Genomic DNA, 27440 nt, shown 5'->3' on the forward strand with positions numbered 1-27440 from the left:
TAATGAACAAAGCTGGTACTTATATACATCTCAATTTCTACCATTGTTTATTTTCCAAAGGCCAGTATTCTTCCTGGTTCAAATTATGCCTACCCAAAATTATAATAAACTGGAAAAATAAAGTAGTTTGTCCTTGTAGTACGTTTGTTTTTAAAGGCAAGCCAATGTTAAGGAAATAAATTTCCAGTCCCTGTTTACTTAAATGATTTGAAGCAGAGTCCCTGCTCTGCTTTTCTGAAAAGTAACACTGTTGAGGGACTTCTGAAAGGCAGTTCTGTTGTCCAGGGTGTTATTTAGCCAGTGTGTGTGTTACCCAACTTCTCAACCCCTTTTCTCTTATTCCTGCTTAATTATTGCCTTTTGGTAATTTCTAGTAAGACATTTTGGTGTTAAATTAGCTACTTTGGTGATAGGTTTGGGGGAGAGCAGCTTAAGTCACTAGACCAGAATATGTTTTGAAGCATGGAAAGAACATAGACATTTTTGCACAAAAAGTATGACTTGGGTTCAAATCCCTGTTGGATCATTTGTTGTGACTTAGTGACATTGCACAACTTTTTCAGCTCTTTCGAGCCTCCAGTTTTTTATCCATAAAATGAGGGTAATTACAGCCACCATTAAGGTTTTTATAACAATTATATATTGTATATAATACATATACAATATGTAATATGTATAATATAAAATATATAATATACAATATATCACACATATTGTATAATGTATATTCATATAGGGAGTAAAAGCATGGGTTTTTACTTAAGTTAACCACTCTGAACTTCAGTTTCCTTTTCAGTAAAATGTTAAGTCTTACTTCACAGGGTTGTTGGCAGGGTTAAACGAATGAAAACAAATAGAGCACTTTTCACATTGTCTGGCAAATAGTACAACAAATGTTTTTTAGTATCACTATACAGCAAGGTGCCCTTCATGCTGTCAGCACTCAATAAAAGGTAGGTGTTGTGGTTTTTGTTCATTTCTTGAAGTGACCATCCAGAAGCACAGATGCAGATGTTTGGTGGAATTTCAGTGGTACTTCAGAAAAGGAGCCATGCAATATGCCCAGGAGGAAATTATACATAGTCCATGAGATGGACTCAAGGAGAACAGCAGCCCCAGCTCTCTCTGCTCTTTCAACCGCGATGGCTTTTATTTTCAAAAAATGGCACAGATCTCTCACAGAGAAGAGGAGGTGACAGCATGGTGGCATGATAAAAGGCTGGACAGAGAGTGGAGCGTAGGGTGCAATGTCAATACTAGACCAATTCCTGGCTCTGTGTTTCCTCACCTGTCTAATGAGGGTTTATATATTCTCAGGCCAAGTATAAAATATGATAATTCTCAAAAAAAAAAAATCATAACTCTGGTCCTGATTCCCAGAGAGTATCCTTGGAATAGGGTGGGAAGAGTAAGAGAGAACATAAAGAAGCAGAGAGTTGGTGGGGGTGAGGGAAAAAAAATAGGGAAACAAGTGTTTCAGAGTGGCTCTTTCTCCTGGCCCCAGGAAAAGAATTACATCGACCCTGGGGAAATTACGCTCCAAGAAAACGTCACAACTGCAGAATTACTGAGTCAGCTTATCTGAAAACCTGAGTGGATGGACCCCGGGATCCACATCAGAGCCAGCAAGCTTCACAGCTGTGACACCAGCAGTTTTAAGGGCAAAGAGCTCACTCCAGAGTATTGATTCAGCCATAGCAGCGGACATTCTGCTTAAAGAGAAGAAGTCTCTCTGTGCCTAGTGGTCCCCACCCTGTCTAGAAGGGTAAGATGAACAAAAGCAAAGGTGAACAGAGCAAGCTGACCAACTTGTTCCAGTACACGACTCCAGAAGCGTCCAGAGCCCTTTATTTCTGGAGGTTTTAAAGCAGGATGGGGGAAGCCTTTCAACTCAATTAGCATTTAACAGTCCAGTTGGTCAATCTCAGGGATTAGCTGAGGAATTACCAAAGTCATTCCAGGAGCTCTGAGTATCCACTTGTGTTTGAAATGTCAATGCATTGCACCTGAAGCCACCTTCCTGCTCCCAACCTTCCCTCCCAATCAGAAGTCCTGATATTCAGGAACATTTCACAAGGGCAGGGAGTCGTTCTTCAATCTAGGAATCAGGAACCTTGTAACACCCATGGAGTCAACTACAGTTTTACTCTGTATCTGGAAAAATAATCCAGCATCAGAAATAGAGGAGGGAATTTAGAGACCTGAGTGACACAAGCATGTGGGTTCACAAGCAGGTGTTGAGCTCCTTTCCCAGCGTGATCTCCACTTTATTCAGCGTGCATCCCACGGAAGCTTCTGAGAAGACAAGGAGGATTTAGGGGTAGAAGAAAGAGCCTGGGAAGAGATGTGGGAAGAAAATGCGGGGAAACCCAAGTTCAACGTCTCTAGGAGCAAAAGAATACAAAATAATAATTAAGCAGTATTGGCAAAGGATTAGAGAAAGATATCCCTTTGTATTCCAAAGACCTGAGAGTAAATGGGCGGCGGCTTAGCTAGCTGTTAAGTAATACCTCCTGTCCTTTGCCCCTCTGCGTACAGCTCAACTCCCTTCCCCAGCCCCCTGGCATCTAGAGGAGCTGTGGGATTAGTCCTCACCAAGGAAGTGTGCTGAGGAAGGCAGGAGTGGGTGTGCCTTCTCCAAGCTCCCTTTTCCCCTTGTCTTCCAGGTGGGAGGATCTAATGAAGAGCTTGGGGACCTGAGGAGGATGGGGCCACTGAGTGGAAACAGCCCCGGTCCCTAAGTGTTTGCAGGGCTCTAAGGAGCCCCCTCCAGCCCTAAGCAGTAACAGGAACAAAAAGTAAACCTTTAATGTGTTAAGCCACTGAGATTTTAGGTTGTTGGTTACAGCAGCTACCACAAATTACCCCGACTGACAAAAGTGATGTAAGTCGAGTTACAGACAAAAATACTCATCATAGAAATATATAAACAAACAAAAAAAATTGAAATTAACTGCCCAAAGGTAGTGGATTGCTTAAATAAATTGTCATACATGATATAACCAGTAAAATATCTTTAAAAGAAAGCTTAATGACATGGCGAAATAATTATGATATAAAGTTCAGTGAACCTAACTTCTCTTTAAAAACCATCTTATGGAGGAATACAATTTTCTTGAGAATGAGATGTTTTTGTTTTTGATACTATGGAACAAAATCGGCAGCAGTCTGGAGTAGAATGTCCTCCCTACCACCACCTCCAGGGACATAAACTTGAAAATGTAGACACAGGAAAGGACTTGAGGGCATGACACTGCATTACTTTATGGGGAAGGAAGGTACATCCTGGAGAAAAGAACGTGAGAGGTTAAAGGAAATGAGTGTGTAAGTAAGAGAGTAAGAAAAAAGTTAAGGAATGGAGGTCTATATGGGACCCCCTTATCACCCTTAAAAAATGCCAAGATATTTAGGCCTCTTTCTGGTTGGGTCCAAGAGAGTGAAATGGCTTATCAGGGGCATAATACTGGACCAAACTTCTACTGCTTTAATAAAGTTTTGCTTAAACTTCCATAGGATCTCAGGCATTCAGGTTGGGGAAAACGGCAACCAGTTTGTAGTCATCGGCAAAAAATAACATCGTCTTCATTATGACAACTGGGTGACAAGGAGTATTTTCTGTGCAACAACCATCTCAACTGAAGAGCACACCCTTCCCCAGTTCCCCAGAGGGGAACACCACAGTGTTTTGTTTTGTTTTGTTTTTAATTTACCTAGCTAACTAAAAGAACAAACTCACGAAAAATACGAAAGTGGCTACATCTATGTGATGGAATGATGGGTGACATTTATTTTCTTTTTTATATTTTCAGTATTTTATAAGTTCCTCACAATCAGAATATAGTATTGTCTAAACAGAACAAAATAAACATTATTTACAAAATAAAACCTCTGTTATCCTATTACAAGTGAACGCCTACTAAGCAGGTAGCATCCCACGTTCTTTTTCCAAATGAAATAGGAGGATCAGAAGCTTATCTCAGGGGTAATAACGCCAACTCTGGGCACTCTGATTTTTGAAGCACTTTACACCCGTTAGCTCCCTGAGCCTTCACAGCACCCCTGGGAGGCGAGAAGTTGTTGGTATGGTCTCATTTCAAAGATGAGAAGTGGGCTCAGAAAGGCCCCTCATCTGTTCATGAAAGAGTCACCCCCTGGGATCCAGAGCACCAACTTGGAGCTTATGGTCCCTGCCCAAAGCTGTCTGGAAATAAGAAGCTTCTGCCTTTGCAGCACCCACACATATGCAAAACCCTCATGTGCACAGACCCTCAATTTATATCCTTGTGACTCAAAGCAGGAATAAAGAAGGAATTGTACAACCCGAGTCATGGAACCTATGCAACGCTCTGCTTCCTCTTTGTTCCCTTCCAAGATGCGGGTGAGTGGGGTGGTCAGTAAAACCGGTGCTTTCTCACCTTTGGGTGGTTGGTGGCAGGGACCACGGCTGGGCCAACCAAGCCCTCTAGCCATTGCATTACATTAGTGTGACAGCATTTTGTAAGACTGCATGTCTATAGAAATCAGGAGCTCATACTCATGTATTGGTAAATAATAAAATGCTTCCTTATTGTAACCCTCTTCCTCTGTAGCCTCTGCCCTTCTCTAATCACTTTGGCAGGTGGAAGTGGGTTTTCCTCCCAGTGAGGCAGGTGAGTTGGGAATGTGTCATTCTGAAAAGAAGGCCCCTAATGCATACATGTAAAGAGGCAGAGTGCCAGTTTCCTTGGCTGAACCATCCATCTGGGTGCCCACTCAGAGGTGCAGGGTGATCCCATTGGTGAGATCTTGGCAGTTTCTAGCTGTGAAATGGTAAAACAATAAAACCCTAGGCCCTGTCAGCCAAGGGATCAATGAATAATGTCTTAATGAGTGACATTGTGCCCTTTTCTTTTTCCACAGTGGGTGGTCCTTTTCAACTCTAACCCTATCGGGAAGGTACTTTTCCTACCCAAATGCTCAGAGTATAAATCTCAGTCTGAAGAAAGCATGAGCATCAGAGCAGAACAAACAGAGAGAACTCAGAAAGAAAAAAAGAAGAGAGAGTCATAAAACTAAACTCTGACAGAGGAAAGCAACGGACATTTTGCAGAGAGCATTAAGGGACAGCCACTGTTGCAATATCACTGACGATGGCTCGACCTAATGCAGAATTTTGAGTGACTACAGCTGCAGGGACTAAAATTCCCTGCACTAGTAAATGAGAAGCTTGTATCATTCCCACATGAACTAATTGGAGATAAGACAAGTGTAAAAGATACTGAAGATCCATAGAACCTGGATTTTGAATGAGGGGAATTCTGAACTGGGCAAAAATAGAGATTATTCTGCTAGATACAGAAAGCTAAAAGTTTCATCAATCCTTGTGAGGAAGGATGGAAGGTTAATACTAGAACTTCAGTAAAAATCACAGAATTTTCAATTAATCCTTTTGTCATCTTGATAATAAACTCAGTGTGTGTGGGGGGGGGCGGGGGACAACTTTAGGAATTGCTCTGGATCAATATCTGGACCAGCTGTATCTCACTGACAACCACAAGCAATGATATAAATCATTCAGTGAGTATTATAACACACTGCAAATTACAATTATTGTGGCTAACCTGCCCGACAAAACTGCAGTGTAGGTTTGATGAGTCGCATATTACAGAGCAGTAAACTGAGGCTCAGAGAGGATATGTGATTTGAAATTGTAAACACCAAATACAGAAAATTATAATGGAAAAAATGCCCCCTATATCACATCTCCATGGTTATTTTAATTGCTTTTTTCTGTACTTGTATATTAAAATTTGAGCAAAATTGAAATACACCATCGACTACTTTGTGCCCTGCTCTTTCACTATTTCTTCACATCGTTAAATATTCCTTGAGAAAATCATTTTTAATGAATGAATTGTTTTCCATTCTATAGTCGTGCCATAAATTATATAACCAACACCCTATTGTGAGACATTTAGGTAGTTTCTAATATTTTTTCTATTACACTAATGGCTGAGATTAATAATCTTAAACATAAATCTTATATACAAATATTATTATTGCCTTAAGATAAAGTTCTAGAAGGAAAATTACTAGTTGAAAGTATATGAACATTTTAAAACTGTTGATACACGCAAATTACCAAATTATCCTACAGAAAGTTTGCACCAGTTATCATCCCCATCAGCAGCAATGGATGAAAACATCCTTTTCCCCATATCTTCAGCAACATGGTTGTGCTTTTAAAAATTTTCTACCAATCAGATGAACAAAAATTTACAACTTATAATTTGCATCTTTTTGGTGGCTAGTGAAGTTGAATATCTTTTTACATTTACTGGGCATAACATTTGTTCTCTTGTGAATGCCCCTTCACATCCTCTCCCCATTCTTCTATCACTATATTTGGAAATGCAGCTCTTCAGGAACTTGTTATTGCTTAGAGTGCTACTGTCTGTAATGAGGTAGGGAGTCCTCTCTCTATGAAAGATGGTTGTTCCTGAATATCTTTTGTAAATATCATCATCCCTAGGACCTGGCCAGGGGCCTAGAAGGGATATCTACTCGGTCTAGCCACAATGGCTGTATCGGAATTGTCTGGGCCCTCGTTCTAGAAGCTTACCAGGAACCGGGACTGGTACTTCAGGACTAAATAACTCTGCGATGTGTAATTCTGATGAACTTGACCTTCTTCCTGCCGTCACCCAATGACTTAATGAGGCCAAGTTGCCACAGGGGCACGGCTGCTACAGGATGTCATAGACGGCCATCCCTGCAGATGGCGAAGGGAACTTCAGGGTGACCCTGGGATACCGGCAAGAAGAAGAGTGGGGAGTCCACACTGCTGGAGAGGGAGCCGCACGCCGGGAAGGAATAAACTCAGACCACACCATTGTTCCCGCCGAACTTGAGCTCAGTGGTTGGAACTAATTCCTCTTCTCTGCAATTCCACAGCATTTTCCTCCCGCCTCTCTCCATTGGTACACATCTTGTTCTGGTTTGTAATTATCATAGCTGGTGGTTTACATCCTTGTCTCTCCCGTTAGAATGTCAGTGGTCCAGGGTTGGAGCATCTAGTACCTATTAGAGGTTAAACTCTTTGTAGTTCCTGCGGATGAATGAATGAATGAATGAATGAACAAATGAACGAAGGAACTAACGATTCTTTTATAGCACTTTCATGCTGTTTTGAAATTACAAATGTACATAGCTGCTTCTAAATGTGCATAGCTACGTAACTGCAGACTCCAAAGACTTTTTGAATCTCTCCTTTTCTGCCTAGCACATAGTAGGATAAATGCTTATCGAAGGAACGAATGAACCAAACCATGCTTTAACCACAATAAACCCCTACTTGTGCACATCTTTTTAGAAGTTCTTCCCTTGGGAGGCATGTAAAGTGCAGCGGGATTCTCAGCCAGTCCCCGTTGTCGCCCGTGCTAGATGGAGCACTCTGTCGCATTGTGCTCTGCAGGCCGTGGGCAGCTGGAGTAACGCTGTGTGACAGCTGCCCCCACAGGACTTTTAGAATAATGAAATGTCTGTCTTCCCGGCATAATCCCGCTGAAAACCACACTTGCAGAGAAAGGGAAAGATCCGACCAGCATACCCCTGCACACACCTCAATTTCTGTATGCAGATAATGACAAGCGCTGTCAGAACAAAAATCACCTTAACTTCAGAGAGCTCCTGGCGCCAGCCCCTTGCGGCAGCTGAAAAGGGCGTTGGCAACAGGCGTCTGCCTCAAACCAAACCCTAGACTGAATCTGACATGGATTCTGTCAGAAGAAATAGGCTGTTCCAGCACTTTAATTACAAGTGTTGTCACGGGGAAAGCACCCCGGAGCTTAAGCATTCCTGGAAGCCGATTCACGTCACCATCAGGGGCAGGGCAGGGCGAACGGCAGGCCTGGGCCTGTGCAGCTCCCTGCGAGGATTCCCAGAGCCTCCTCCAGCCCACAGCCCCCTGGCAGGTGCGTCCATCTCCCAGACACCCGGAGAGCCCCTGACCTACTGAATAACTGAATTCCCCAACCCAAAGAGGTTCTGTTCTCTCCTCACATGAGCATTAGGGCTTCTAAATATTTCAGGATTCCAGGGTTGTATGGGATCACTCCAGCTCTCCCTCTGGATAATGTAAGGCTAATGCCAGCTGCTGGGACAGCCCTGAACACAAGTGAAGAGAAATCAAGTCGTGGTTGAACCCTCCTTCCCCATTTCTGCTGTGTACAGTAAACCATCTGTTTTGTGAGCAGTTACTGAGCACCTGCTGCGAGTAGAGTTCTGTGGCCTCTTCAAAGAAGAGAATGACTCAAAAGAGGGGGCTGTGAAAGATGGAACGCTTGGATCCTCTCCCAGGCCGTCTCCAGCTGGTTATCTGCTACTCCCTGCTGTGGTGAGGAACCCCAAGCAACGTCCATGACTCATGGTTCTCCACCCACATCCCTCTGGGACCTTTGCTAACTGCTTTCACACAATCCCCATGAGCCTCAGAGGGCCACTTGGTCTCCAAGGGACTATTACTTGGAGCCTCTTGAGAATGCTCACATTACTACAAAGCGAGCTCTGTGAATACCCCGTCTCACCTAGTTGAAAAACTTCCCCTTCTCCCCCACCCCATCCGCATCCTCCTCCACAAATACATTTGTTTTCCCCCCACAGAAAAAGCCTCCAAGGTAATGCTGAACTGCTCTGCTAAAACTCTACCTGGAAGGCAGCTCCTGCCCAACAACCAACCACTGCAGAGCAGGGTTGATTAGCTGCCACTCCCACCATGGCTGACCCTCTCCCAGGCTCCACACAGGTCCAGAATAGGTTCCTCATCCAACCGGAGCCCCTTCCCTGATGGCTGCCTGAATGGTCACACCCCCTGCATGCTCCCTCTGCATCTGCCCACCGTGGGGTGTCTCCTCTACACAGGCCCCCAGAGGGTACGACCACGGAAGGCTGAACCTCACAAAAGGCACCTTGTGACAGCTACACCTGGTTCCCTTGCCTGCTTCCCACTCAGGGAGTTGATGTGACCCCACTAAAGGACTCCCTGGGGCGGGGGAGGAGAGAAGAGGGGAGATGACCCACCCCATGGTTAGGCTCTCTAGTGCTGGTTCAGAGAGAACCGTGCAGACTCCTCTCTCACCTGTCTTCAGTCGCTGTGCCTGGGGAGCCACCTCTCACCTCCCCTCTGAAGATACAGACGAAGCCTTCTCCTGGGGCATGGCCTGGAGAGAGGGGCTCAGCACAGGGTCAAGCCACTCACTCTCTCTCTTCCCACCCCTGAGCCTGTGGGGTGGGGCTCAGGCCACCACACAACAGCCAAACTCATGGTGCCTCATCTCTCAAAGCCACCAAATAAGAGGGTAGGTAGGTATAGGTTTATGAACACTTAAAATTCCTCACTCCACCTGGCAATAGGTAACATGTCCCTGGAGGTTTTTTTCAAACAGCCACCCATACTTTCTTAGCCTAAGAGGAACCACACCAGGGATCCCAGGGCCTGGGGCATGTTGTCCCATTCCCAATCCCCTCAGTGACGGCAGTGTTGAGCGACAGTGTTAGATGATGGGAGGGTATGACTCACCCCAGGGACTCCTCATTTTCAAGGGCTCTTGAATACATAAAGATCTCTGAGTCCAAGACATTTAGCTATAATGGTGAAATCACAGGTAGTTTAGTAAATACTTGGGGTTAGAGAACATACTAAGCATTCCTTTATATTGCATCATGTGGCTATGTGCCGTTCTGCAAACCCATCCAGCTGATTTGGGCTGGCCAGTTTGGTTCTCTTAAGAGTGTTTCTGGCATTGATTATCTTGTTGCTCCTCCTCGCTGGAGATGTAGTCTTGGGAATGAGGCTGGATCCAGACAAGCAAGAAATCATATTTACCCATTGATCTACCATGTTCCTCCCTCCTTCCTCCCCCACTTTGGAAGCTTTAGCAGAAAAAAATATTTCAATTCCCGTTTTAAAATGAAATCATTAGCCTCTAAGTAATTAACCTTGCATCAATAGGAGGGCATGTAATCTGCACCCACACCTATGCTCGTCGATCTGCCCAGTGAAGGGGATAAGCAAAGCTTTAAAGACTGAAATTTGGGGATTGATTCAGTGTAGCGTCTGAAAGTGAAAAGGGAAGACTCCACCTGTAAGGGAGGACGGAGGGAGTTCTCAGAGCTCCTCATTAGGAAGCTCTCAGAGAAACTGGCCTCCTGCCCCATCAGCCTATGAAATGCAATATAACAAACGTACTGCCATACCATCTTCCTAATACTAAGCTATTCTTTTAAATATTTTTATTTTATGTATCATTTTACAGAAGGTCACTGAGTGATATATTTGAAACAGAACCCATGCCACCTTGAATAGCAAAAGTGAATATCTGATATATATCCTGATATAGCCAGGATGCTATGCAGCCTCCTGGAACCCCAAGTATTCAAGCCCCCTGGGCACGGATAATCCAACTCCCTGTTCACTGATCACCCACCTACAGGCTGCCTGTTAATTTTTCCATGGTTCTCCTCTCTGTGTCCTCCTATGGCCCAGTCCATGGTGCTGGGCTGACAAAGCATGAAGAGCCTCTCCTGCTGGGTGCATGGAACCCTAATTCTGAGAGATGCACCTTCAAAACACGATGCTCTGGCTAAATGAAATGGGAAACATTGCAAAGTGCTGTGTCTTGAATTATGTTCCCCCAAAACATATGTTCTCGTTCTAACTCCCAGTCCCACTAACGCCACCCTATTCGGAATAGGATCTATGGAGCTGTTATTAGTTAAAAAAGGAAGACAAACAGGATTAGGGTGGGACCAAATCCAATATGACTGTTGTCCTTATAAGAAGAGGAAATTGGACAAGACGGGAGAGAGACAGAGGGGAGAAGTCCACATGACAATGAAGGCAGAGAAACCATGGATCGCCAGCAAGCCTGACCTCCGGAATTGTGAGACAATACATTTTGTTGTTTTAAGCCTCACCATTTATGGTACTTTCTTATTGCAGCCCTAGGAAATGAAGATACATAATTTATCCTTTTTCTAGGAATCAAATATTTTTCATTAGTAAATCTTCTTGGATGAACTTCAGGAAAGACATTTGTTTTTTCCAAACCTACTAACCTTTCCCCATGATGAATTTTTATTAATATCCTGCCAACTCGTGCTCCAGAAAACACACTTGGAAAAAGCTTTTCCAAAAAGGTATAAGGATGGTGTCGGCAACAATAGTTTTTCTGCAATTGTAGCAGTGAACTTTGCATGACTGTTTCTCCCAGAGATGTTTAATTAAAGCCAAAGGCATGATTCTTAAAATGCAATTCAATGAAAGTAATTCTGTAAAGAAATAAATTAATATGGTTCAAGAACTTGGCCATCTGGTGGTCCAATGAGACCCATAGATCTCAGAGTGCCTGCAGGGGTGGATGGAATGCGCGACCTGGGCAGTCACCCCCAAATGTCACTTCTCTCACCAAGAATATTGGGTGATAACTGGCTGAAAATCTGAATTTAGACTCTTGGAGGAAAAACAAGAGAACCATTATCTTATATTGACCATTGAAGATAGGTCCAAAAGCTTTGGACACCAGAAAAGCAAATGGCAGGGATGCAATGTGGGTAGGAAAATTGATGAGCGGAGCAGTAGTCTAAACTCAAGGGAAGTCACCATCTCCTCAAGACTGGGAGGGAGACCTGAGTTGACTTGCCTGAGGTCACACTGTGAGTTGGTCAACTGTGTCAACCAAGTCCAGGACTCCTGATCTCTCCAGTGTGACCCCACTCATTGGTTACCCATCCTACCTGCTACAGAAAGACTTCAGGTTTCCTGAATATTTTGATCCAAATTGTGGACTGGCCATTTTAATACATCCAAATGCTTTGTTACTATTTTTGTTTTGTTTTGTTCATATCTAAGTTGATTGAAGTGTGAGACCATGGGTGATGAGGAACCAGAGAGAGGCAAGAGAAAAGAGGGAGAAAGAAAGTGAGCTGGACCCTCCTGTCCTCTTGCTGTTTTTCTTGAAACGTCATGTTTCTAGTACTCTAACCATAAATGTAATGATGATGATGGTGGTGGTCGTGGTGGTGGCTGTTTGTATCGAGCACCTTTCTGTACTATGTACTATGTCCAGTGCTAAGCACTTCTCAGTCTCCCTTGCTGGATTCCTTCTCATGTTTCTGACTTCGAAACATTGGCAATTCGCAGGTTTGAAACTTCAGACCTCTCCTCTCCTCTGTCCTGACCCACTTCCTTGGTGATCTCACACAGTCCCAAGGTTTTAAAGAACTGTCTAGACACCAAAGACTCCCAGCCCCAGTCTCTCCCCTGAATCTAAGGCTCACATATATAACTGCTGTTCCAGTTTGCTAATGCTGCCATTTTGCAAAACACCAGAAATGGATTGGCTTTTTATAAAGGGGGTTTATTTGGTTACAAAGTTACAGTCTAAAGGCCATAATAGTGTCCAAGCTAAGTCATCAACAATAGGTTACCTTCACTGAAGGATGGCCAATGGTGTCTGAAAAACCTCTGTTAGCTTGGAAGGCATGTGGCTGGCATCTGCTTGCTCCAAGATTGCGTTTCAAAATGGCATTCTCCAAAATGTTGCTGCATCTCCTCTTCAAAATGTCACTCTCAGTTGCTCTCCTTTATATGGCTCCAGTGATTTAATTCGGACCCACCCTGAATGGGTGGGGTAACACCTCCATGGAAATTATCCAATCAAAGGCCTTGCCCACAGTTGATTGAGTCACATCTCCATGGAAACACTCAATCAATAAGTTCCAACCTAATCAACACTAATACATCTGCCCCCTAAAGATTGCATCAAAGAACATGGAGTTTTGGGGGACATAATACATCTAAATCAGCACAACTGCCTACTTGACACGTCCACTTGGATGTCTAATTGAAATCTGTCTTAGGTCTAAAACCAAACTATGGGTTCCACTGCTCCTCCCCTTAACTGAAACACTCTCCTGCCATGGTATTCTTCATTTCAGTAACGGCAACTCCATTTACATTGCTCAGGACAAAACCTTGAAGTCATTCTTAGCATGTCTCTGTCCACACACCTGCATCCATCCATCTGCAAATATGGTAGGTTCAACCTGCAAAATATATCCAGATCCTGACTTTTTCTTACCACCACCGTAACGTTAAGTTATCACCTTTCAGCGGAACTGCTGCAGAAACCTCTTAACCGGGCTTCCTGCTTCCCCTCTTGCAACCTTCCAAATCTTTTTTTAACTGAGAAGACACAATTGTCCTTCTAAAATGTATGCAGGGTCATGTCATTCCTCTAGTTAGGGCCTCCAATGGCTTTCCATCTCACTTAGAGTAATCCTGCAAGGCTCCCATGGCCTGACCACCCTGCACACACACACACACACCCATGTGCACGCATATGCACATACACACACACCACTTCTCTGCCCTTTTCTCCTCTACTCTTCCTCTCACTCACATCACTCCAGCTGTGCTGAGCATCTTGATGGTCCTTGAACTTGCCTGGCACTCTCTCACCCCAGCACCTTTGAACTTGCTTTTTTCCTGCACCTGAATATCTAGATGGCACTTCCATTTTCTTCCCTTTTCTATTCAAGTATCATATAAGAGATGCCTCCCTTGGCATCCTTGAGAAAGAATCACCTCCCCACACCTGTACACTGTCAGCAACTCTCTGTTGCTTTATCCTGTTTTATTTTTCCTCATAGTATTATTACCACCTAACACATTATAGTTATTTAAGTTTTTTGTCCTCCCACATTAGAACATAAATCTCATCAGAGGAGGTTTTGTACATTAGTCTACCTTCAGCACCCAAATACACCTTCATATATATTTATTTACTAAAGAAGTAAGTGCAAGGATTATGATCAGTTTCACAGATGAAGAAATTAAGAGTCTGAGAAGGTGGATAACTTGCCAAAGAGCAGTAAGTGATAGAGCAAAGATTTGAAGCTAAGCTTGTCAGAGTCCAAAGCCATAGCAGTTTCCATTCTAGTCTTTTGCTTGGTACACAACCTCCCCCATAGGGTTACCACCTCCATCATCTTCAGAACAATAAGGCCTCGCCTTCCCTCTCTCTTCCCTTGGGAAACCAACAGGTATCTCTGGGGCCCATGGGGAAATCTACAAGCAGGTACAACAGACAGAGGCGAGAGGCACAGGTTGATTCAGCTTTATTTGTATGATGCACCCTGACTTCTCTGTCTCTTATAATCAAGTTGCTGAAATGCCTGCAGCTGGCACCGATTCCGGAGCTCCAACCTCAGAGAAAAAGCAAGGCACTCAAAGGATTCTGGGGCTCTCCCCTGTGGCTCTGCTGTCACTCCTTTGGACCTGCTCACTGTGCACACGGTTCAGGGCTTCCATATTAATCATGAGATACAGAAAAGAGCAGGAAATCTAGCTCCATAATTGCAACACAGCTGGGTTTCTTACAACCTTTTCCACCCCAGCAATGTGATCCCTGATCTGCCCGTGCTGCAGTCACACAGCTAAGCCAAACCTACCCTGTCCTGCCAATAGAACAGAGGGCCCAGGACATGCGGGCAGACCAAGGTGGCACGTACAGTGGAGCTTCCTGCACAGGGTCACTCCAACAGCAGACCACGCTGCCCCCACCCCACTGCCCACCAGGATGGGTGCCGGGAGAAATGAGGGCAGAGGGAGAGGGGCTGAGGAGCCAGCACAAAGACAATCACAGCTTAACAGTTCTTTGTACTCCCCCCTATGGCACACTGACTTCCCCCCAACTCCCCAAGTTTCTCCCAAGAGCTGCAGTCAACATGCTCTGCATGCTCAAGGAGAAAGTAGCTACAGCCACGGAGAGCTCAAGCTGCTTCCCATGTTCTCCACCTCCCAGACTCTTCCCTGAGGCCATAGGAAGAAATTTCATCAGAAGAATATCAATCTATTGATATGGGCTCTGAACAGAATACCAAAGCCACAAGCTACCTCTCTGTCTCCCACTGCATGACACCTAACTGCTGCCTCGGGGACTCTACTTCCCTTGACTCAGTTGACCAAATCTGTCGGCTGAGCTTTGAAGTTTGGGGTCTTTGCACAGTCTGAGCTGATGAGATGGGTGAGTGTGGAGGGGTGGGAGACAAATAGAAAGAAAGAAAAAAGGAGGAACGTACGGAAGGCCGCTGATGGGCCAGCAGTCCTGCCGGTGTTGCTACTTAGGAAACGTCATTCCTTCTGCCTCTGACCGTCCCTCACACTGAGGGGACGTGGCCTGGGAGTCCTGCTCTTTTCTGTTTCACAAATTGATCTGAGCGCCTGCAGACGAGATGGCAGGCTGGGCCCTGTCACCTCACCACTGCTGCTGCTGTCAGGGCATTTCTTCTGGTTTGCTTCCCCTTTCCCTAATCACTTCCCCACTGGCTGCCTGTCACCCTAACTGCAAGCCCGAGTCCCAGTTGGTTGCCCCTGGATATTAAGGGTTGCTGGGGGGGACAGGTGGGGAGGGCTTGGGAGGAATGTAATCACCAGGTCCAGAACCTTGGGTAAAGACAGATAAAGGAGTCTCTTTACCACAAGCCTTTATTATGCATATTTAGGTTGTGACTTTTCAAGAGGGACATAGAGCGCTAATGTTCTCCTGATGTATTGTACAACAGAATGCATTTGGTAAGGCACTCGTCCATAGACTAGAGCTTCTGAGGACATATTTTGTGACATGCTAGTGTAGGCATTTGGTGGCTATTTCCAGGAGGCACAAAAAGGAACTGGGGAAAGCAGGCGATGCTATGCCCCTGGTGGGACACAGACTCCCACTTTCACAGAAGGAAGACACCCGGCCCTTTACGGGACTCCCTGTCATCACTGCCTCTGCCCTGGAAGGGGCTGCCACGGATTTGAGAAGGAAGAATGGGGAGAGCAAAAAGATGCTGGCCACTAGTGACAATGCGTGTGCGGCAGGCACCCCAGGAGGACGGGGCTACCCAGGGGGATGTGGGAGGGGCTGGGGAAATGGCGGCACAGGTCACTCCCTTCTAAGATGTGCCCAGAGACCCCCCACCCACTCTCCTTTCAAAACTCAGCCTTTTGGGAGAGGAGAGCTGGAAAAAATGATAGACTGGGGGTTTGCTCCCACAGAGTTGTGTTTTTTTGTTTTTCTTAAAGAATATGGAGTGGAAGCATTTTTACGAATTTCAATTCTTTTCAACCAGCATGTATTGAATGCCTACCGTGAGTCCGGCTCTGGGTCAGGAGCTGTGAGGAAGAAAAAGTGTGAAATCCAGTTGCTGCTTTCAAAGAGCTGGCAATGCTCTGGGAGTGACAAGACCACACAGGCAAATGATTAGAGAACAAGAGGAGACTAAATCAAGAACAAAAGGGGAGGAGGGTGGAAAGGCGGCAGCAGTGCGGTCAGAGGGGTGAGAGCCACGTGCACAGAGACAGGGGGGAGAGGGCTGTTTATTACAACATTTGCGGGAGGAGTGGGCTTTCTGTGCAGGGGGATACTTAGGCCCCAGCAGCAACCCCATCTGCACAGAGTGAGACAGCAGGAATTCAAGACCCCTGCCCTGGAAAAGACATGCGCCAAAGAAGGTAGGCCCCTTAGGCAGTGTGGGGTCCCATGAGCAGGGTGGAGGGATGGTGATGGCTGAGGCCACACCCCTGACTTGGCATCCTTGGGCCTCATGGGAAGACAGGTGGGTTGGGACAGCAAGGGCTCCACCCCCCATCGACAGCATCTGGTGACAGACAGAAGGCCACCGTGTGACCTTCATCACTTTCCCATCTGCCGAATGGTAATAATCCCATTTTCCTAGCCTTCCCTGGTGGAGCACAGCCAATCCTGTTATTCCCTGGGTTCATATTCCTTCTCTCTAGCATGTAGGCCTCCCTCTTCTACACAGTCTTATTGCCAAGATCAAATACATTACTGTATGTGGACAAACTTTGGACTAACTTTATATAAACATCTGCCAAGCATTACTGTGGCCCTGTGCTGGGCACTAGAGATTTAAAGGAGCTTATAAGGGGCTCTCAAGGAGCTCACAATGGAGTGTGAGCAATATTCGCATACACAAGTAGCTAGAGTAGTTATTAAGTGGGATCACAGTGGAACTGGAAGAGCACAAAAGAAGACCACTCAGAAGAGGGGGCATTTAAGCTCAGCTTAAGTGGGGAGCCAAATATTTAACACTTCTAGGCTCAGTTTACTTATTTGTAACATGTGGGGAAAAGAGTTCTGATTCCAAATGACCATTGTAAGGATGAAATAATCAAAATAATCTGTGTAAGGTTCTCAGCATCGCCTGGCCGGAGTGCTGGATGAAGTTAGATCCAATTACTGTCACTGGTCCTGGAGGGCCAGGGTGGAGGCCTGGTCACAAAGACAAAGTGAAACCTCATCCAAAACCAGGAATGGGATCAAAGCCTGTCAACAGCAAGGTTGCCTCAATGCTGCATTTCTCAAACTACTGGTTATACTAATTGATTCGTGCATGTCTTTGGACCGAATCAGTTCTGAAGCTGGGAGGAGGGTGTGAAGCAGCCTCAGCCAGGGGAAGCCTGGGGAAGCTGGGAAAGGGAGCCAAGAAGGTTACATGGCCTGAAGGACTGCTAAGGGCAAGAGTAGAGAAAGGAAAAAGCAGAGACTTTAGGAATGTCAAAACTCGGGGCACGGACAGAAAAGGAGAAGACAGGGGAGTCAAATGGAGCTGTCAGGAAAAGAAAGAAAATAGAAAAATCAGTTTCATGAAAACCTAGAACAAAAGAGTTTTAATAAGGAGAAGGAAGTTTCAAATCCTGCAGAGACGTGGGAAAGAATGCGAACCAAACCAAGAAAGGCTATGGGTGCTGCAACTGGGAATTCACGGGTGCCCACTGAGAAAGCAGTTCAGTGGGGGTAGTGAGGCACATATTAAATCACATGGGTCAGGAAGTCCATGGCCATTGGAGAAGTAAAGACTGGGAGACTGGAAGCCCAGACTTTGTTTTGAGAAAAGGTGGCTCAGCTTAGAAGTTTTAGGAGATTGGTGAACTAAAGAATGAATTACTTCAGGGGACTAATGAGCTTATATTTTGGGAGAAAGGAAAAGAGCCAATGGTGAGGGAGGAAGTGAGTCAAAAAAGAAAAATGATAGTAGCCAAGGCAAGGTCCTAAGGAAGAGGGAAAAGATAGAATCTAAGGCTTGGCTATGAAAGGAGACATTCCCTGCAAACTAGAAAAGGGGGATGAGGAAAGAAATTTTGAGGGCGAAAGAAGGGAATCAGAAGTATCTCCCATCTGGTAAATTCAGTTGGACACTCTGGGTCATTCCCCAGGACTGCGGGATTAGGATGGGGTGAGGTAGCTGAGACCTGAGAATGAAAAAGTTTAGCAGGCCTGCTTTGGAAAAGTCAAAGTGAACAAAAGGAAGGATGTTTAAATCTGCTCTTTGATGGGTTCTTCTAATAGATGAACCTGGATGCAAGTAGTATATTTAGGGAAGCGATGCCATGTAGCGTTAGGGGGTGGGAAGTAGAGATGGCAAATTGAAATAGAGAAGGGAGGAAAGCTAGTAAAGGCACATCAATGGGTAGGTTATGGATCTAGGAAACTGGGGTTCGATCTCCCTAGGGACCATTTGTGAGCCCGGGTAATAGATATAACAGAATTAGTCCAGACTGGCAGTGGTTGCATTTATACAGATCTTGCAAAAAATTTGTTGGCTTTGCATGCAGCATATAGGGGTCAAAATCATCAGACAATAGGACTTTCTAGAAATCCTTTCTGGATAACTCCATTTCCAAACTCAAGAGCTATCAGGAAGAAGCTAAGACAGAAGCCCAGAGACATTTGGGAGAAAGCAATGGAAACAAGAAGCTAACCCAGGGAGAGGCCCAACAGACTCTGACCATGTGCCTTCTTATGTGACAGAGGAACCCCAGATGCCATCAGCCTTTCTTCAGTGAAGGTACCCTCTTGTTGATGTCTTAGTTTGGACATTCTTATGACCGTCGAACTCTAAATTTGCAACTAAGTAATCCCCATTGAAAGAAGAATGAAAGAACGGGAAGGAAGGAAGGAAGGAAGGGAGGGAGGGAGGGAGGGAAGGAGGGAGGAAGGAAGAAAAGAAAGAGAAAAAAGAAAAAAAGAATAAGGAAGCTGGGATATTAATCGACCAACTCCTTTCCCTCACTGGTTGAGTTCCTCCTAACCAGTTACATTCTTTCCACTTTGGGCCTCACCAATACTCTTGCAGGCAGAAAAAGTGGTCAGGCAGAGACACCAGGAGCTTAAAGTAAGATGCTGCCGGTTGACAGAATTCTAAAATGGCATTCAAGATTCCTGTCCCCCGTGTACACATCCTATATAATGCCTTCCCCTTGAGTGTGGCCAGGATTGTGAATCTGATGAGACATCACTCTTATGATTATCTTATATGGCAAAAGAGATTTTGCAGATGAAATTAAGGTCCCTTAGCAGTTGGCTCTGAGTTCTTCAAAAGGGAGATGATCCTAGGTGGGCAAGGAGAGGCAAGAAGCAGCAGCACATGTTGTTCTACTGGCCTTGGAAAAAGAAACTCACGTTATGGAAAGGATTACATGGCAAGGTTCTGAGGACAGTCTCTAAATGCTGAGAACAATCCCTGGCAAACAACCAGCAAGAAAATGGAAACACTGGTCCTGCAGCCACAAGGAACTGGATTCTGCCAACAACCAGTACGCTTGGAAGAGGACCCTGAGCCTCAGATGAGGTAGCAACCCCAGCTGACACCATGATTTCAAGCTATTAGGTTCCTTACTCTTTATTAGTCATTAAAATCTCCCGCCATTACAACATGACTTGGTGGTTGACACCCTGAGCAAAAAATCTGGCTAAGCTGTACCCAGTCTCCCGACCCACAAAAACTAAGAGATAATAAATGTGTGTTGTTTTAAGCTGCTAAATGTGTGGTAATTTGTTACACAGCAACAGAAAACTGTTACAGAAGCCATCAGTGAGTACAAGTCATGTCCACAAAAGCTGCAGGTGACCTTCAGGGTGGGCTGAGGTGAGAGAGATGAAGCACCCACAGCTACCTTCCTCATCCTAAGGTCAACTGTGATGTAAAGGTTCAAATCCAAGTTCAAGACTGGGAAGAGGTAGGGTGAGGCAGGGATCGGCCAATCTGTTTGCAAGATGCAAATGCCGTTGCTGAGGCCCCCGGGTTGGGTGGATCTGGAGGCTGGAGCAGGCCCAGCAGTCAGAGCTGGAGGAGCTGCCAGGCTTGTGGATGGAGATGTACTGGGGCTGTCCCAGTTTCCAGGCAGGAGGCAGGTAATTTGCCTCTCACTTTCTCCTTGAGTTCTTCCATTACTCTTCCAGCTTTCAACGTCATGATGAGATGCAATGAGTTTATTCTCTTCTTTGAAGTTGGACATGCTGCATTTTTCTCTGTTAGGTGGTGGATACACTCACTTCGCTTTGCAGCTTTGGTTGCTCAACCCTCACCTTTCCTGCGACTCAGCAGAGTAGAAATTAAAGCCGACAGAGGCAATTTTAACAAGGCAGACCAAGAAAGAGTACTCAAAATTCAACACAATTTCACATTTAGATGCCTGGGATTCCCTGCATGGTTATGTACTTAATCATTTTGAAGTGTAGCATGGAACACATTATTACAGATTTTTCTCATCTAATCGAGGCTCTTACATTTGATGCAAAAGTTCTATGGATGGTGAAAATTGGAGACTGATGTTCAGAAGGTTAGCCAGAAACCATTATGTTACTTTAGGCTGTGTTTTATGTGTGTTTTTATGTGGTGGGCTTACCAAAGTCCGGGGTCTGTCTGGGTCTCAGCTTTACAGATTAATAAATTAAATTTTATTGATTCATCTAAGGATGAGCACAAATTTGGGAATGAATACATAATTATCAAATTCACAAGGCACTACGGGTAATTCTTGCAATGGGAGGTGTATGCCCAGCAGGATAACCTACACCAGGTCATTATCCAGGTTTAACTGGGGAAGAGGGGGCATTTAATGTTTTACCCCCAAAGTGAAATTAAAAACCTTGCTTAGCAAATATCTCTCAAGTTCTTATTATGCACAAGGCTCCATGCCAGTTGCTATAGTGTATATAGTGATACGTTAGACATAGATCATGCCCTCCAGAAGCTTCCATGCACACAAAGAAGGTAGACACTAGAATGTGCTATAAGAAAGATGCAGAAAACCTGCCAAGGTAGGGTGGGGGAAAGGGAGAAAGCCTTCACCATACCAGCAGATATTGTGTGAAGTGGGGAGAAAAGCAGAACCAAAGAAGGAGGTAGCATTTGGGCTATGCCTTGAAGGAAGAGTGAAGATTTGTACCCAAAGGAATGGTGGGTAGACATTCCAAGGAGATAAACAGGTGAGCAAAGGCACAAAGAATGGAAATGACCAACTCATGTGATGCATTGGAAGTGATGCTAGAAAGATGAGGAGGTACCAGATTGTGGGGGGGCTTTTAAATACCTTAGAGTTGAGAACAAAAGAGCCAGGGAACTCTTAAGGGACAAGTCAATGAAGAAGGAAACTTGATGAAGTTGTCTATTGCAAGATATGGAGCTTTGTTTCTACATAATCTGTCCTGGCCACATGAAATTGCATCTTTCACGAAATGCAGGAGACACCCTGACAGTGACTTGGTCTCCCTTGTTTAGGTTCCTTATTCCTTATCAGTCATTAAAAGCTCTGCCATGACACACTGAATTGGAGATGGACATCTTACAGCTCACTAAATCACAGCTTATCTTGCATTAGTTACTCTGAGTATTGGTGTCTTCCTGACAGCAGCCTAGCTTCTGTGGTAAAAGCCAAAGGATCCTGTGGATTTATCAGCAACACAGGGACGAATTGCTCCTTAGGGTGGGTTACTTTCTCAGATCACTGATCTCCTCCATGTTTGGCAGGATTTAATTTGCTTCCATATCAGAGGGTGGCATTTTCTGACTTTGCCTCCATCCTTGGGGTCCATCCTACCTGGGCTTTCACACTCTTTGTTGACTGCAGTGGAGCTTGAGGTGGAGATAGGCTTTGGGTAAATGGAATATGGAAATCCAGCTTCTGAGGCCAGTTCCATGTAGTCCTGCAAGCCCCTGCTTCACAGAACAAGAAATAAGCAATGGTAGAGGCCATGCCTACATTGCCCAATCATTCAGAGTTCCAGAAAGGGTCTTGGGCAGGCCACTGCTGATCCAGTGCTGTGGTCAAGAAGGTGCACTCAAAAGCCAGACACAACCAGTTTCAAGTCCCGGCTCTACCATTTACAAGCCATGTCACCTTGGGCATATTATTTAATCTAAACCTCCATTTCTTCATTTGCTCAGGTATAAAGTGGGAATAAAGACCCCCCCACTCAATCTCCTGTGGTAGTTGTGAGGACCAGCCAATGAGATGTCTCTACAGCAGCTCCACAGCACCTGGCACATCACTGAGCCTCCATCAGGGTTAGCGATTATTACCGTAGGCCTCCGAGGGCATGCCTGGGCAAGGCCAGAAGCCTTCCAGCAGGTGAGAAGAGCTGCAGTCCATGTCCCTGTTGGGCAGGGAGACTGGAGCCAATTGCTGGCAAATCAATCACTTTGTTCCTAAGGTGACTGCAGTGGTTTCCAGTTCCACTGTGACCTGTCCTTCCCTCCTTCCTGCATCTGACCGTGCTGGGTAATCGAGCAGCTCCATGCAGCAAGCAGTGAGCCGAAAGAAACTCTCCACAGCTGCACATGACTTTCCAGTTTGCATTTGCTGCCTTGGTGACCTGAACTGGGACCAGCAGAATGCAGGCTCTGGCGAGAGAGTGGCCAGATGTCCAGTCCCCGGGTAACTGAGGATTAAAGGTACAATGGCAACCAGAGAGAGCTTCCAGAGAGAGTGGGACCAATGATGTGTTGGAGAGGGCTCCTAGCAGGTGTGAGAACCTATTGTTAACTGTTCAGGAATTTTTTGAGCCAGTTGATATTATCTTGGGAGCTCAAAATCAGTCTTGGTGGGGGTATTGGCACAACAGAAATCAGCAAATGTTACAAATCAAGGCTCCCCCATCCCCTACCTCCCCACCCCCAGTGCAAGATCTGGCTGCTAAACATTTATCAGCACCCCACTGGGTGGGACTTTTCCCATACCCCTTCTTCTGCCTCTCTTGTTTTTACCAGTCCCCTCACACTACATACCCCACATCCAAACTACCCAGCTTAATCTCAAGTAGTCCCCAAAGAAATAGGCCGATGAGAAATATGTTGAAATTCAGAGAGAAAGTGCTCCTTTGGAGCTAATGTTGAAACTCTAGCTCTTGTCCTGTTATTCATCCCTGCCTCTCCTCAGAAGGGAGCTAGCTAGTCAGCAGGTATTTAGATACAGGAACTCACCCCTGTCTGCCAGTGGTGGAGGTCTTCAAGCCAATTCTCTGAGGTACAGGTTGAACAAAGAGGAAAACAGAACAATTGCTCACAGAGCCCTGGAATGATAACCTGCAGAGGACCGCAGAGATTTACAGGCACTTCTGGACACAACCCCAAAGCACTGGACAAGTCCCCGTAGGGAGGGTTCATGAGGAAGAGCTTGTGGAGATGATGGAAGGAAAAGGAAAACTCTCCAGTGTCTGCAAGCATCAGCGAAGCTTAGCAGAGGCCTCAGCTTTTCTGAAGCCAAATCTACCTTTCTCCTTGCAGGAGCTGAAGGAAACCCAGTGCAGTGGCCTGGAGGCTGAGAGAGATGGAGCGCCTCCCATCTCCAGCCAACTGGATAGTTTCAATCTTGTTCCATTAGGAGCTTCACTGAGCAGCAACATTTCCAAGGGTCCCAGGAGCCCCAAACCCTAAGAGGAGAAACACGGAGCCACCAATGAACATCCAACTCCTCCTCCCTTCCCTATCCCCTACCAGGAGCCATTTTCCCTCGGCAGCAATAGGTTTCTCCCTGAACTTTATCCTTAAGTATAACTGGTTCATTCACTCCTGCAATATTAATGACCCACATCAATTTTTCATCCCTCCCGTCACTCAGTTTCTTAGGGGAGTTTGGAAACCTTTCCCTCTTTGAGTTCTCATCTCTTCAGGGTGAGATGGAGCAAGAGTAAAGCATTGGGTTCCTGCTGCACCAAATTCATTTTACTATTGTCCTCTTCAGAAATGCACTGTCTGCTTCATCAGCTGCCAGCTCTTCTGCCTCGCTTTGTAAGCCTTTTGCAATCTGATTACACCTTAAATAGCCAAACTTACCCCCCAACAGCTGCTCCTCCTCTAGTTGGGCCCTCTTTCTCACCGTGTTCTGCAAACACCAAACTGTTCCTTTCTTCTCTGTTGGGTTCCAGCTGCTTCTGCCACTTGGAGGACCATTTCATTCTTCCTCCAAGCCCAGACCAGAGTCCACACCTTCCACGAAGCATGTTTTCCTGAATCTAACCCCTATGTCCCTCCCTGCCTTGCTCCTATTGAACTTTAGCCAGTAACTCATGACTTAGTACTTTTAGCTGTTCTCTAATCGTTCTCCCCAGCTGAACTATAAGCTCCCTAAGGACAGAGCCAGCATCTCAAAGCTTAGCACAGCACTAGATATGTAATAAATGCTTAATAAATGATGATTAAAATTATTAGGGGCTTTTGTCTCTAATAGCTGGGTCTTTTTTTATCTGGGCCAATCTCAGATATAATGATGATAATCCTTGTGAAGATTTTCTCATCTCTAAGAAACACATTAATTATATTGAAATAACAATTGCTCCAATTACTCTGATCTCTCTCTCAAAAAAAAAGTAAAGCAATTTACAAGCATCATCTTATTTAATTTTCACAATTACTCTCTGAGGTAAGTACTATTATAATCCGCACTTTAAAACATGAGGAAACTGGGACACAGAAGATGTGATTTGTCAAAGGACACACAACTAATATGTGGTGGAACAAATATGCAAATGCAGTAGGTTAGTCCAGAGCCCACACTCACAAAATGTAACCTTATTTTCACTATCGCTACCACCCTGCACACATTCTAGAAGGGGCAGTCTGAAATATGGTGTATGGCAACCAACCACCAGTACAAACCAGCCCAGCCAAAAAAAGGGAATCTCTAGGTACATACAGGAAATGAACATAAGCATTTGTATCCGCTCCTCCTGAAACAGCAGTAATGTGATAGTAAAGGAATAAAAAAGGGAGTGAACCACAAAGCTGATTAGAAGAGGAGAAGAAACTACAGAAGAAGAGAGAGATCAACAAAATTCTAGAAGTCAATGGATAGAAGAGTGACCCAGCCCTGTGCAGAGGAGAGGATGCTGAGCATGTTAGTTTACTTGAAGGGCCCTGGGAGCCTCAGGATGGAGGCAAAGAGTTCTGTTGAAGATGGGGCATGGGAAGAGACTGAAAACGGAACTGTGTGAAAGTGTTTAAAAACAGTCATCAGGCTCCCCATTCCCTGCCCAGCCAAAAAATGGCCTTCCTTGCCCTGATGGATGGACTCAGAAAAGAGCACTCAAGGCACATAGGCAGACATGGATGAGCTGCCAGGCTGGAAAAAAAAGGAACTGATTGATGTCTGTCTATTAAATAAAGAAATTGTCAGCCCTCTTCACTTCCCCACAACCTCCTTCCAGACCCACCCCCCAAATGCTAGCAGCCAGATATATATCCCAAGGCAGGAGTTCGAAAAAATCTTCCTTCAAGAAACAGAATTCTATATTAACAAACAGATAACCCATAGTAAATCCGTAGATACTGGCATTTGAGGGTGTCCCAGTGAAAAGACCCACTTGCTGTTCCACCACCCAATAGCAAAGTCCAGTGGTCAGTGCCCTGCCTCGGTCAATCACAGAGCTTCACATCAACTCGTGAGAACTTCTTTCTAAAATATGAACAGACAGCAAAGTATCAATAGATTTTTAAAGAAAGCATCCAACATGGAACCAAGACCAAAGCAACAAACTAAAAACAATAAATAAATCACCAAATAGAGATAATATGGAGACCAGAAGAAAAGTTCAAAAGAGTATCACTATCTTTAGAAAGATGGAAACGGTATCACACCCATGAAATGAAAACAAAATGCTTTAATACCAAAATGGTAACAATTAGAGAATAACAAAGTTCTTAACAGAATAAAAATTGAATATGAAAACAATTTTTCTATCAAAAGAAGAATCAATAGTCAAGAAAATATCCCAGGGAAAAAAAAAAAGGGAGGCAGATAAGAAACAGGGAAATGGGCTATAGATAAGCAGAGAGGAAATTCAATGAGCAATTCAGGAGGTCCAACACTTAGCAATGGGAGTTCCATAAAGAACAGGGAAAAATAGATGGGAAGATTATAACAAAGATATAATTTAGTAAAATACCAATCAGGACAGATTAAAAGGGCCTGCTCTGTAACCAAGAGAACAAATGAAAAAAGGTCCATAGAAAACATCCTAATCATGAAACTAGACAACATTCAGGATAAAGATGATAGATGATGGGGGGGAGGGGAGAAAAGAAGAAAAAGAAATAAAAAGGAAGGAAGGTAGGAAGGAAGGAAGGAAGGAAGGGATCACATATGATGAACTGGGAATCTGAAAGGCACTGAATTTCTCAGGAACAGCACCAGATGCTGGAAGGCAGTGGGGCAATGTTTCCAAAGTTCTGAAAACATGATGTTCAACCTAGAATTAAATACTTAGCCAAACCATCAAACAAGTTTGAAGGTAGAACAAAGCATTTTCAGTCAAGAAAGGACATACTCTCCCATCTCCCATGCAATCTTTCCTAGGAAAGATGAATTTCAGAAAAATAATAAATAAATAAATAAACCAAGACAGAGGAAGCCTGGACCCAGGAAACCCGTGAAAAGAAGTCCCAAGATGGCAGCCATGTGCCACGCCTGGAGGTGGGAGCATATGGACAGAAAATATCAGAAGGAATACAGTCAGGAAAAAAATAGAACTATTAAAAAAAAAAAATGGTGATTCTGCTCCTCTGATTAAATTCTAAGCAATACTAAACAAAGTAAATGAAAAGACTGTCTAACTCTAGGAAAAACAAAGCAAAATGTTGTGTCAGAGCAATAGTATAATCATAACGCACAGCATGGCTTAGCAGTGGACAATATTTGCATAGCTGTAATAATGGTAATGACCAACTGTTAAATTATCCAAAATATCTGTATAACTGTATTGAGAAAATGGAACAGGAAGTATATGTGTGAAGACGGGAGGGGCATAAAAGCTAAATCCTCAATCCTTTATTCCCATCTCTGGGCCTGGCACTGATAGTTCCCTCTGCCTGGAACACTCTTTCCCCAGATAAGACGTGGCTCACTCTCTTATTTCATTCAAGTCTCTGCTTAAATATCATTTCTTTTGTCCGACATGTCTAAAATAATGCTTCTCCTGTCTATGGCACCCATCGTTCTGTTCTGCTTCATTTGTCTTCATAACATTTCCTGACCTTATATTGTATTTATATTTAACCAAAGGCTAGATTATAGATACTTAATAAATATTAGTTGATTTATTAACAAAAAAGTAAAA

Source organism: Choloepus didactylus, chromosome 20 (genome assembly GCF_015220235.1).
Source record: "Choloepus didactylus isolate mChoDid1 chromosome 20, mChoDid1.pri, whole genome shotgun sequence".
NCBI classification, from domain to species: domain Eukaryota; kingdom Metazoa; phylum Chordata; class Mammalia; order Pilosa; family Megalonychidae; genus Choloepus; species Choloepus didactylus.